The sequence below is a fragment of the Condylura cristata genome, unplaced genomic scaffold, assembly GCF_000260355.1.
Source record: "Condylura cristata isolate star-nosed mole 26May11 unplaced genomic scaffold, ConCri1.0 scaffold00016, whole genome shotgun sequence".
Classification (NCBI taxonomy): Eukaryota; Metazoa; Chordata; class Mammalia; order Eulipotyphla; family Talpidae; genus Condylura; species Condylura cristata.
The window spans coordinates 42809016-42819626 of record NW_004567117.1 but is presented as its reverse complement, the minus strand read 5'-3'; the positions used below and the strand labels follow the sequence as shown (position 1 = coordinate 42819626).

The window sequence follows — 10611 nt, the reverse complement described above, 5'->3', positions numbered from 1 at the left end:
GAACATATAAAACAAGTTTCTTGGGAGGAATTTTTCGTGTCAACATATTTTTCTTCAGGATTTTGTTTTTTAATTTATTATGTATTTCCCACTGTAAACAAAGCTGTTTTCCTTAAAGATGTGAGGAAATATTTGCAGAATAGGTTTTAGTATCAGTTACTTTTTAGTAAATGCTATTCAATATGGAGCTTTCCACATATCTGAAGAATAGTGAGTGTTCCTTTAAAAAACAATCTGTTTGCATATTACTATTTCATTGTTTTTCCTTCTTGCCAGATTTCTTAGCCATTCAGAAATCTTAAGTATAGCAAAAATCTTAAGTAACTAAGTAAACTATAATCACAGCACCAATAAAAGTTACTTATTCCGAATCATTATGAATATGAACACATGGACAGGGAAACATGAGTGTATTTATTTCCAAAGTGTTTTATCCATCACATGTACATATGAGGTAATTAATCAAATATTAGAGATACAGAATTATAATCTAAGGTATGCAAAATGTGAAAGACATTTAATATATTTTCAATTCTATTTTTGTTACAAATTATTTTAATTTTGCACTTAACTCATTTGGATCAAATCATGGAAGGCTACATCTGGCATCTAAAATACAAATGATCAGGGCAGTCACAAAAGTATGTAGGGTGGCAAATTAATTTTTTTAGATTCTGCAAATTTATATTTTAGCTCTGAGTTCATATCTAATTCAGTATATAAATAGAGATGCAGTCATTTAAATAAAATATTTTCAAATGTCGTAATTTATATTTGAGACGTATTTGCACTATCAGTGCTAAAACATCCACACTCATACAGTATGTAGAAGTCATAAGCATATAATCTGCTTATAGTTTTTGTTTTGTTTTCTTGTTTGTGATGTTTCAAGATACTCAAAGGTACTCATCCTCAGAAATTTTTTAATTAATCAAATCAAATTCTTATAAATTAAGATGTATGCAAATACCTCCCTCCACCCCCCAACATCATTCTTACAAAACCGGCGTCATCTTTCAGGAATTTTTCACATTATCACTACATATAATTTCAGAAATAACAATCTACAGTGACATAAAATTGACAATGACTTCTTTTTAGCCACTCATACTCTTAGGTCATTTAAATAACTTTACACTTAATGTTTTTAGAGTAGTATTTAGCACGCTATTAAATAGTAATGCAATAGAAATAAATGTGTTACAAAGTGTAAAATAATGCATTGATTTTTTTTTCTTAAAATGGGGTTAAGAAAGCCTAGGGTTAAGAACCATGCGGACAAGAAGAGGAAATGGAGCTGTTGTGTGTCGTTGCCATGATGACGACTTCCTGTAGCTCACCTGATCTTCCATTACCCCCCACTTTGCTGGCCTAACAGGTTGAAACAGAAGCAAATGTGGAACCTGAGGTTTCCTGTGAGAACTTTCTTCCTGGCAGCGCCACTGACAGCTAACTCTTGAAAAATGAGTTATTTTTGCCAAAGTGACCAGAAAAATATTTGACTCTTTACAAAAGTCAGACCATTAGAGCCCGTTACCGACCCTTAGTCTACTCTATTGAGTGATCAGCTGAAGGGCTCGAAAGCCTGACTTTTCAAAAGTTACATAAAATAAGTCATTTTCTTTTTGATGTGATGCATGTCCTTTTGAAAATTCTTACTGACCCAATAAGAGAGTTCTGGTCATAGTGAAAAAGCACTCTAGAACTACAGAAAAGTTTTCATCAGAAATTCGTCACATAAATTACTCAATAAAAAACATCCAGAATCATCAAAGGATGTCTTTAAAATAAAGCAAAACATAATTTTCAGAGACTGCTTTGGCATGCCAAGTCAAGTTTGACACATTATTATAGGACAATGATTCATCAACATAGAGGATCACTGCATTTGCTTTTTATCCATTCCTTCATTCTAAGAACTAACATGATAAATGAACTTTGTAAATTTGCAGGATAGTTTATTTGAATGGGAATCATTTTGGCACTTTTTTTATGATTTGATATAACCTAAGTAATCTTCTCTAAGTGCAAAATTTAGAAGTGTCATTCCTGTGGAAATGAGCAAATTATACATAAATCACAGGAAAGGAAAATGCCACCATTTTTCTGCCTTTAAGTTGGATTATAATTAAATTATTTCAGAGAGTTTGCCATCAATTTTAGTTTTAAATATGTCTAGTAGAGTATGATTTCTTTTCATAAAGAAATAATACCAACACATGCATAAACATGCAGAGTTGCAGTGTACAGCTTTAAATTTTTTCCCATTTGCTAAGAATTGGGCCTTTAAAAAAATCATGTTTATGCCTCTCTTCAATAACCAAATGATATTTTCCACACCATTTATCAGTAGTGCTTACTAAGTATTGCTTTTGATGGTAGAATAAATTTATAGATATTATAGTTATAAAGAAGATGTTGTAAAACTATTGATAATTGAAGAAAGAAACATTTGGATGATATATTTGACTCAGTATTATGTAGCTACTAACACAACATCAGCAAAAAATGTCAAATCTAATATAACTGCATCTTCATTTTCTAGAGTAAGCAACGGCTAAAAAGATTTTTAACAAGTAAAAAACAAAATAATATCTCCATAGTGGAACTTGACAACAAAAAAAGCAAATGTTCTAATCAGTTCTGGCAGTAGAATTCTGCCTTTATGTTGGATTATATTTTATATATATTATAATGTTGGTAATAGAAATAATGCTACTTCTAACATTTTTGTTGTTTAATATGAAATCAGCTCACCAGATATGATTTATGTGGTAGAAATAATTAACTGATAGTGTTTTATGTGATCCAACATCCTGTCTTCAGATGAGAAATACTTCATTTTGTGTAACTCTAAGATGGTGGATTTTCCATTCTTTGCATATAGGTAACTTTTGTCAAACTGTAATAATTTATTTCATGGTTCATGAATTCTACAGACATATAACTTATGTATGAGTCTTCTCTTAAAGATACTACTTCAGAAATGCTTTGCTTAACTTACTACTCTTTTACTTATTATCAGTATCAAAAACATTGTGTACTGGTTTCATACTAAGTATAAGTAAAGGCTGCTAATTTATTAGGACTGGGCAAAAAACAAGGAAAGGTGCCCACCCACTCTACTTCCCAATTCTGGTTCTGTAGAATGATGAAGCATACGACACTGTGATCTTCAAACTGTGAACTCCACACACACACACGACAAGCACACAAACACAAGAGGTCTGGAATGAATCCAATGTTCTGTTTGTTTAGCACTGTATTTTTTTTTTTTGTAGGATTGCTTCCATTCATAAAAGTAAGACTAAATGAGATTCAAGTAATTGTAAAGTTAGGATCGACTTGGGAAAAATTCACAAATAAGTCCATCCTCCTAAGTGAAATATAGATGTGATATATCTTTAGTATTCTATATAGCCTTTATGATATATAATATATATTAGATCTTACACATGTATTATATATTTTATATATAAATATGCACAGATAATTGTGTGTTTACATCAGGTATATAAATGTGGATCAATAGTATCAAATCAATTCTCTGTTCTGCACACTATCAGATCAGAGGAAAAGAAAGATACATGTTACACTTCTAGCATTAGTCTTAACTTAAAAAAAGAATCGTATATTCAAACTAAAATTTTTGAAAACCAGCAACAGAAAGTAACTTATTCTGTGTAGTGCTCTATTTTTGACAAACTCACAATAAACATCTTCTTAATGTTTAAACACTAAAAGCTTTCCTGTGTAAGGACATTAGAAAAATGAGAATTTTGGAATTGCACACAAGCATGTCACGTGCTGATTTTTAAGGCAATGTATACAGATGTTGAAAAGTTATGCTGTACATCTAAAATATGTATAACATTATGAACCAATGTTGCTTCAGTAACAATTTAAAAATCATCATAATTCTGAAGATTTGAAGATTTCTTTCAAGTTTTTTTTTTTTAAACAGTGTGCCTAACACTGATCTAAATATGCCATAAATTGTAGGAATGCATATGAAATATCAGGCTGTCAAGTGCTTAAGGAATGCACCCAAATTTGTATGTACCTGGTGTGTAGGGAAATCACAAGGAAAACACAAGAGGAAAAATTATAAGCTTTGCTTTAAAAGCAGTGAATAATTGGCAGAAGAATTAATTCAGTAGCTAATATTATAAAGTAAATATTCTAGAAAATTCAAAGATAGGTTTAGCCAGAGAAACCATGTGTTCACAACTACATAAGCAATTAGCTGAATAGGAGGTAGAGATTGGTTGCCTAATTAACTACCCTCCATACATTAACTTGGAAATGGTTTACATTCGGCTGCTGTCTGTGATAATGTTTTAAAGTTATTATGCAAATGCATTTGTCCCCGGGCACGTCATACTTCTCCCCAACTCTGGCCCTTCTCAACCTCTTGTATTCGTTCAGGTTTAGCTTTTTATCTGTTCTATTATTCTGACAAGTCTTTACCCCAGCTATCATCTGTAACTGGCCTTTGTGACTCCCTTTCTCTCATTAGCTTGTATAATCTCGCTTTGTTGTCCCTGCTTTCCTTTTTAGGGGTTAACATTAGGATCTGATTGAGTTACAAGGACGGCTAACAAGGGAATGCATGAAGAATCCTTTGTGGTGCGAGGGACAGAATAGATGATTTATTAGTATCCTGGCTATGTGATCAAGTAACCCACTAATTCTCAGGAACCCAAGCCACAAATATTCGATGAGCATCAATATGAGTACAGTCACCAGTGCTACATACTCAGTGACCCAGTGCTGGTTGAAGCTTCACCGTATCTTTTTTTTTTTTTTTAAGATTCATTTATTTCTGCATACAGAGCTGGGGTACAGACCAGAGGTGCAGTGGCAGTGAGAGGGTTCACCAGAGACAAAGTGGGGAGCAGAACAGGCAGACTGTCGAAATACATTGCTGAGGGGAGCAGCGTGTGGGCCAGAAGAGATCTGCCACACCATGTGGGTCACCTCTGGGACGGCGATCGAACACATGCTGAAGTGGCTTTAGCTTCTCGGTGTTCTGATTTAACCTGCAGCGCCACCAGGGAGGCACTCCACCGTATCTTCACTCCAGCGTCTGGTGCCCAAGAAGCACAAGACCAAGATAATGCATTTGTATTAGTCATCAGCCTCCCACTACCTCTCTTCTAAGGAGATATACTTCATTTCTAGTTATTTTTCACTAGAAAACATTGTTGCATTACCCTTCCCAATTTTAAGATGGATAAAAGTAATTAATTAATAATGTAGCTATCATTGGGACCAACAGATTTTAGCTCTCTTTTTACTCTTATTTCATACCCTAATCACAGTAAGTCAGATGACTGATCAGTTTGAGGTTAGAGATAGTTTATAAAATCCTACAGAATGCATATTAAAGTTGTCTGATAGTGACGAGGTGGACAGAGCAGCATCATAGAACATTTACAGTTCTCCCTGAGTTTGGAATCACCAGGTTCTCATGTATACTTGTTTTGCAGCTATTTTAACTCAGTATTCCCAAACATACCTGGGCTGCTCCAGCACAAGCAGTCTCTCTTGTCATGCAATCATCACTGTTCTTTGTCAGTTGTCTCCACAGTATTGATTGGTCCCTTTACTCACTGTTCTCTCTCTAGGGATGTGCTTATTTTGGACATTTTCAGTGGGTGGTGAATCCAGGGTGGGATTCGGGAGAAGCAAAGTCACACACAAATTCAGGGTGTGACTGAGCGTGGAGGTCCTCAGTGATCTAGCATAAAAAGAAATCAGACTTCAAGGAGTAGCTTATGACCTGTCACCAAACATCCATGCACCTGCTCTGTAAATTATAAAAGGTACTTATGGAATAAAGGAGGCTGTTGATGGACATTTAAAAGTCTTGAATGTACCCCTTTACAAATAATCCCTCAAACTGAAAGAAAGGAAAAGCATCTCTAACTGCTTCCCCTGTGATAACATTGCCACAGACAGTCCCCAGAGCCTTATTTACTACTTGATTCACACTGAGGTTTTATAGCTGGCTTGCTCCCACATTTAGATCCCAATATAGGAAGTTAGACATGCTTCCTTGAATTGATGAAGAAAAGAGTTTTATCTTATTTTTAAAAAGAGTCCATTTTAGAAACAGACGTTAAGAGTTTTCTTACTATTTTTAAGCTTTGGAACTTCCTGACCATTGCAGTGTCTTTATATATATTGTTTGGGCCAGGCCTACTCAGTAGTTTTCTGAAGATGGAAACATTATATTAATTGCCATCTGCTTTTCTCTATAGGAAGCTTAGTTGAGCTTAGTTTCAGCTTTCCCCAAGCCTTCCAGAATACATTATATTTTTATAAGTTTTCACAGATGGAATAATTATCTTTATGTAACCAAGAAGAGGTCATAGAAAAGACAATTTCTAATTAGATTCAGATACAAACTGTATAAGTGCATAGCTTATAATATTTTTCATCCCTGAAGTCATAATTAGTCTTCTTTGAAAACATAATTGTCCCGAGTCACACTGGGATCATTCTCAGCCTATATGTGTCTATGCAATATCACATAGTGCTTCAAGCATGACAACGTTTATTTGTCATAGTCACTTAGCCATGCTTGGCAAAAGAAAAAAAAAACAATAATGACATTCAAATCATTTGAAAATACACATAGAATGCATACAGTAGGGAAATGTATCCACTACCTTGCAGTAGTCATTTATAAAGTGTGTTTGTTTTTCATAAATAGCAATAGTAGAATATTTCAAAGTTTTTTTAATAAAAAAAATTATATCCTTACCACCCACCTATATAGGTAGCTATTTTTATGTAGTTAGTAGATATATGTCAGACAATATACTGGGCACACCAGCTCATTCAATGAAGATAACAACCTTATGGGATAGTTGCTCATATTATTCTCACTTTTCACATTAGACAACCGAGGCTCCCAGTAGGTAAGCCGTTTCGTCCAGCCGCACAGGAGTAGATGGGGAGGCTGGTGGCGCTTCAAGTCACTACACAGCCTTCACAATATTTCAAGTCACAATAGCTGGGGAAATAAATAGTAAATAGTGACCTCTTGATTTTTTTTTTTTTTAACTATGGTACTTAGTAAGCTTTATTTATGTAAGACAATTTAAAAATTTTTGTATAAATGAATATGCATGTATGTTCCTTTAATTAATACGTGTGAAAATGGAAATCCACACTGGGGAATTTTAAATTAATATATAATTCCTCAATTTAGGGATGATTTCTGTAGTTTTCTAAGTATTAAAATCTGACCACATGTTGTTCCTTCAATTAATGGAATCATTTTAATATATTTAATTTCTTTCCCCTAACAAAGTGTCACAGCTATACTTTCTTATCAATAAATGACATTGCAGCACCGTATTTAATATGGTATTTGAATATCATTATTTAGAATCATGTCTTAATATCGTTTTGTTAATATGTATTTCAAAATTTGCTTTTAATCACTTGTTTCTTTGTCATTTGTGACCTCTTGATTTTTTTTTAACTATGGTACTTAGTAAGCTTTATTTATGTAAGATACAAATTTTACAAATTTTGTATAAATGAATGTGCAGGTATGTTCCTGTGAGACCAGTCCTGTGGACCTTCTTTAAATGAATAGAACTTGGGTGTTCTAGTGGAAATTTTCAGTGTTTTCAAATTACACAGGAAAAAAAAACAAACTATAGATAAGAATATGTGACTTGACTTTACCTCTTGAAATAATGCGACAGAATAATTTTCCAGATGTTAGAAATGAAGCGTGGCTCTATGTTTCAATGTTATGTATTTGCACAAGACTATTATCAGAGTAATAGGTTTCAAAGTAGAAACTGTTTTACAGATTTGATTGCAATTGCACAGGAAAGTAAGTGTGAGATTTGCAATGGCTGAATGAGAACAATACTGCAAACATTTTAGAGACAAAATTAAGCTCTATATAGATTAATTGTATAGCGGCACACAATGAAGATTATGATCCATAATGAGCTTTGGGCAAATCTTCAGTGCAGAGACATACAAAGAGCCTTGAAATAGTAATGAGAAGTCGTGTTTTGGTAGCTTGTGGAAAGCTCGGGGGAGGGGCAGGTAAGTAGGCTACCGGATTTTTTAAAAATGAGATTTTTGCCAGTGGGTATTCCATCAACTGGAAGCTGTCTCTTCTCACTCTAAAACACTTTGCGCACTGTCAGTCTTGTCAGAGCTTGGCCCCCAGAATAGGCACTCATTAATCCACAGTCCTCCTCAGCGCTCGGGGGAGGGCTCACGTCGCACAGCCTCAGAGACCCAGCGGGGAGGGCCGTTGGCGCAGCATTGCAGCCGCCTCCGATGGAGACTCCGGCTGGACTGTGATGCTTTCCTGTGGTGGTGGCTTTCACTCATGGCCATGACCGTGCAAGCGATCTTTAATAAGAGTCCATCATGGGGGAGAAAGAGCATTTCCAGCAGTTATGTGAAGAATGAGTTGGCACCCATTTGTTTTGTTTTTACACTTTTTTTTAAAGATTTATTTATTTGTGCATACAGAACAGGGGTACAGGCCAGAGATACAGGGGCGGTGAGAGGATCCATCAGAGACAGACTCGGGGAGCAGAAGAGGCTGACTGCTGAGGGAGCAGCGGGGATCTGCTGCACCATGTGGGTCACCTCTGGGGCGGGGATCGAACTCATGCTGCAGTGGCTTTAGCTTCTTAGTGCTGTGCTTTAACCTGCTGCGCCACCAGGGAGGGCCCTGTGTTTACAATATTTTGGGTCACAAATATTGCTTCCTTTTCACCTGTGTATGTGAGCGCTAGTCCCTCCTTTGTCTTTAATTCCAGCTAGCGGTTCTGAGACAGCCTTTTAAAAGCCTGTATGGATAGTGTATAAGGCTGCCAAGGATCCCTTGATTTTTAAAAGATCACAAATATGATTAACTTTCTATATTTATCCTATCCACATTTCCCCAGCGCCTACTTTTATCTTCCTCCACACCGCCACCAAATCCATCATTTTGACTGATTCTTCTCTTTTGTTTTTGACCTCAAGACTCTCCGTGACAAGAGGGAAAAGGTGGACTTAACGGAGATAAAAGAAAACTTTTTACTATGTCTAGTTGCCGAACTGACCAGAATGTTACAATGCAACTTATAGAGCTCCAGTCAATTAAAATAAGGTGAACTATGAGCAGGGGTGGAGTATGATGTTAGATAACTATGCGTTTCCGTTGGTCCAGTCAAACACAGTGTAGACCATACCCACTCTGCCCTTCAACTGGATTTCCAGCCCCAGCTACTGGCAAATAACGATCTGGTACTGGCAGTGATTTAGCATTTCTTCATGTAATATAAATCTGTTCAAGTGTGAGTATAACACATTAAATAAAAGGCGCTTTTAAGTAATAAACCCAGATAATTCAACTTGGTCCTAATATGTTGATACTTATAATGGCCATTTTAATCAAATATCAATACAATTATTATCAGTGCATTTTTACTATGCAATCATGTTAATAGCAAAGCAATTTAATGCCATGCTTTTTCAGCTTTCAAATATACTGATCTCAAAATTGTATTCAATGAATACTTAGAATAGCTGGCAATGAGATCACATTTAAACAAGCTAATAGGAGACTAGTATTAACATGAGTTTTCCATATTGAAATATGTGAGGTTTTAAACATTGTAGTCACCTGATTGGAAAATACAGCCAGGATTGTCTGGAGGTCAGAAATGCTACTGCTGATGCTCTCTGGGGCCCATTTCATAAATGCTAATTGTTAGAAATTTTTTTATTAGTTTGGACACAGCCCAGAGTATTTCTCATTCTGGCACTGTTGACAGCTGCCAACACTCTTCAATCAGAAATGGACCGTTATTTGAAACATTTTTCCCTTCCCATGAAATGTATGACCATTACAAGGTTTGGAATACAGACGAGTATAAACAAAGCCACAGTATTTCATTATTCAGACTTACATACTGCTACCAATTCATTCTTGTGATTTTATGTTAGGAGGTACAAATGAAAAGATATTGATACTTTTGTTATAATTTAGGATTACAAAATGACATGTTAACTTTTAATTTTAAATGTATTTGAGAAATATTTCAGTCATACACTTAAGCTATCAAATATCTATGTAGCTTATAATAAAAAAAGATTTAATAAGTAGTATTATTTGATGTGTTTACTTTCAATTGTTATAGAGGAAGGAGGATGTGACAGATTTTTTTAAACTTCAACCTTTAAGCCAATTTCTCTTCCTACTAACACAGCAATTACAATAATCAAATATGTGTCTTTTTTCAGGTCCCACATTCATTTCACAAAATCTATTTATGATGATAGTCTCATAGGGCAACATCTTCTAAAGTTTGAAACTCTTCTATAATTGGAATCCCATAGTACCTCGATTTAAACTTTTGTTTCCATGTATATGTATATAGATACCTGTATGCATATCTTTTTAATTAATCCAATGTACTTGTATAACAATGGAAAGATTATCTAGGCATAAGCAGCAAAAAAAAAAAAAAAAGACTTTGTTCCTAGATTTGGTCAATATTTTCTTTAAAATGCTTGCCCAAATTTTCAGCTTCAGTGTATGAGATAGGAGTTCTGACTTTTTTTTTTTTT

At 34.8% G+C, this 10611-nt stretch overlaps 1 protein-coding gene across 3 annotated transcripts in view; it reads left to right on the top strand.

Moving 5' to 3' along the window:
* CDH19 (cadherin 19, type 2) overlaps positions 1-10611 on the top strand; it is a 52194-nt gene that overhangs the window by 527 nt on the left and 41056 nt on the right. The window lies entirely within an intron of this gene.